Genomic DNA, 3,761 nt, shown 5'->3' with positions numbered 1-3,761 from the left:
TGCTCCCTTTGTCACTCTGGCTGGCTGTACATGCAAGATGCATGTTTTTGGGAAAAACAGTAATGTTCTAAGAATATTTTACACACAAACAATCGTTAGTAAATAAAAACATTTTGGTCAAAAAGTAAATAAAAACATTCAAATATGCACCTCTGTATTATACAAAAACAATATTTAGTTAATATCGACATTGAAAATGTTTTTTAAATAAATATGTTTAATGCATCCAAAAAATATATACACTCGCGGCTTATATTTAAATTATGCAAAATGATGAATTCAAACACTTACTAAATATTTATGAATATTCACTTGATTACAATTTTTACTCATGACTTATATTCAAAAAATTATATAATTTAAATATTAGACATGATTGAATATTCATGTCAACAGTTTACATTTTAAATTATGAATATTTTAAATTATAAAAATATAGAACTATACAAATGTGAGAATAGCTACTGAAATGTTTGTATAATTAAAATAATATTTTTACTTGTAATTTTGGAAATATTTATGTTCTTTTAAATGTACAAACATTTTTATAATACATAAATATTATTTAAATATATTAATATTTTAAAATAATACATGAATTTTTTAGAAGTAAGTTATTTTGTGTATGTACAATATTTATAACACATGAATATTTAGATGTTATTTTTGTTACTGAAATTATAATTTACATAGTGTCTACAAATTTTTAGGATACTAGGAAACATGCCAGTGCGGTGCAAGGGGAGAAAAAAATATAGCACGTACCCCTTACTTGATAAGCACGCGTATCACTGCTTACCCTCCTTCCAATATATTTCTTGTAATGAGTAACAACTACTTGACAAATGACAGGAGATAGAAAACAAAGGAGCCGCCTCATGACCTTCTCCCTCGCCTCCGTGTTGCGATGGGGAGGGAAACCCGAAATCGCATTATGAGTGAGGATGGAACAACAATCACCTACTGGCTAGTATTTCCTGTGATTAAAGAACACCACATAAAAACATTGAATGGGATCTTTGGATTCTTGTATCAATCAAAAAGTCACATTCTATGTTTCACCTTGGTCTTCAAAGAATGAGCCAATGAGTCTGGAATATTCAGCTACCAACATATAGGTATATCAATATTTGTCATGCACCTTAAGAAAATTGCAATTCTTGATGTAAAACATTTGTTACATCAGTTTCCTTTTAGATTCATTTGTGCTAGACATTATGGAAAATATCATATGCATCTACACCATTTATTGCTTCATCTATAATTCAACAGAGAACATGGCAGGGAGACAAAACATAAATAAAGAAAAATGAGAGACCTAAATAACCATGATGCCGCATCCAAAAGGAAAGTAGTAACCTATACAGAAGGCCTCTTCAATAGTAATAGTACTCCAATAATTACGTGTGGATGTATATTGCCGGTATGTACTGTGTATATCAATTAGACTGATTAGCCTATGCAACGTCGTGTATAAAATTATTTCCAAACATCTGGTAAATAGAGTTTGGCCGCTCTTGACGGGTCTTATTTGGGAAAACCAAAGTATTTATACTTATACGTTTAATCTTTGGTAACTCTATCACAACTTTTGAGTCTGTCCATCATATACAGTGTTTGAGGAATGATGCCCCGGCACTGTGTGTGTACAAACTGGATCGCTCAAAAGCCAATGATCATTTTGAGTGGGCCTTGCTTAAATGGAGCTTTTCTCAGGCATGGATGTCTATAAACTTCAGTTGGAAAAATCTTGAACCTTTCACTCCTTCATGTGGGTCTACGCCAAGGTGATCCATTATCTCGTTTTTTATTCTTTTTTGTTGTTGATGCTTTGTCTACGCTGATCAACAAAACTATGGTGGAGGATGGTCTTCAAGGAGTCGGTATCTGTAGAAGAGCACCGTTATTTTGCATCTCTTTTTACAAATGATTCTTTGTTATTTTTCCACGCTTCTGAGTAGAAGGTGGTGTTGGTAAAGGGCTTGCTGAACACTTATGCTTCATCGACGGGTCAGCTCATAAACCCTTCCAAGTGCTCCATCATTTTCTCTGATAATTCTCTGCTAGCGGTATCTGAGGAAGTAAAAAAATATTTGAGGTGATGGAGCAATTTTTGAGCCCAAGTATTTGGGGCTTCCTTTCCCAGAGGGGAGAAGGCGTAAGGGGATATTTGAAACGGTACAAGCAACATTAAGTAGAAGACTTGTTGACTAGATTAACAAATACATGTCTTCAGGAAGCAAAGAGCGGTTAATTAAAGTAGCGGCTCAAGCCATCCCCACATATGCGATGAGCGTTACTCGTCCTGACGGCGTCGGTTTGTGATGATCTCACAAGGCTTATGTGACAGTATTGGCGGGGAGCGAGAAAATGAAAATGTAAGATGGCATGCTTGAGTTGGAACAAGATGGTGCTTCCTTAGGGTAAAGGTGGAATGGGTTTCCATGACATGAGAGTTTTTAACTAAGCTCTTCTCGCAAAGCAGGTATGGCAGTTACTTGATACCCCTGACAGTTTATCTACCCGCTTGCTATGTGCAAAATATTATCCCAATGGTAATCATATCCACGACCCGATTCCAGGGAGGCTTTATATATTGACCTTAACATGGGTTGGTTTGGATCGTTCGACATATGGACAATTGGTTACAGAGATTAATTAGATCATTGATGTCCAATAGGGAAGTTTATTCGGCTTAAGATCCAACAGGAAGAGAATGAAGTGGTAGGTCGTGTGGCAAACTATAGTCACACAACCCATGTCCCTCATATATTGAGGAACTTTTGCCTCTCGATTGTAATTATGTACTTGATAAACATAACTCGTTATTGCCCTGGGGAAGAAAAAAAAAAGGTGCACTTGCATCCTCCCCCAGCGGCCATCACGTCGGCTTGTACAAATCGCTAGGTGTAGGTGTAGCCCGGCCGTGCATATTTGATTGATTGTGCGACTAATTGGCACCAGGACGGAATTGATCTGATTAGCAAAGGCCCTATATCACGCTACTAGCAGAGTTGGATAGTTAGGAGGACAATGATATCTTTTGCTCATCAAGGTTCAAGTTCTGAATTTGACATTGATTCTCGCATTATTTCTGGATTTAGCGATGTTTGTTCAATGGAAGGAAACGTTTCCGTTAATTACTAGTGCCGACTCAGTCTCTCAAAGGTGTTCATAGGGATAGTGTGAGCGTATGCTCGTGTGTGTGAGTGATTTTGATTGTACCGTGTTAGAAAAAGCAGAGTAGAGTACAAGCTACACAGTACAAATTAATGAGAATGAATGAAGTCTAGGCCAGACCATTGGAATAATCCAATTTTTGTTGTGGTTGCAGCCGTCCCCCGAAAGATGATAGGCGAGAGAGGGGAGGATCTGGCCAGGGTGCGCCATGTAATCGGTAGTTACTAGAGTCGTGCGAAATACACTTTGGTTCCTGGTTGTATATACACTGTATATGAAAATTATTTTTAATAATTAAACAAAACATAAAAATAATTAAGAACTACTTTTAGAATAAACTTGACTTACTTGCCACTAGTATATAAATTTTCACAAAAAAAAAACAACATTGACTTGACAGCGAAAAAGACAAAATTTATTTGCTATTATAGGTCGCTATTCATGCTATTTTGACAAAAAAATGTCTTTTTTAAAGCAAGTCAAAGAGTAATTTTCTTTTCATGGAACTTTTCTCACGAGTGCAATGGAAGATCAAGTTTATTTTAAAAATATTTTCAGAAATTTTTGAGTTTTTGTTGAAT

Source organism: Triticum aestivum, chromosome 1A (assembly GCF_018294505.1).
Source record: "Triticum aestivum cultivar Chinese Spring chromosome 1A, IWGSC CS RefSeq v2.1, whole genome shotgun sequence".
In the NCBI taxonomy this organism is placed as follows: Eukaryota; Viridiplantae; Streptophyta; class Magnoliopsida; order Poales; family Poaceae; genus Triticum; species Triticum aestivum.
This window is presented reverse-complemented; position numbering follows the sequence as displayed.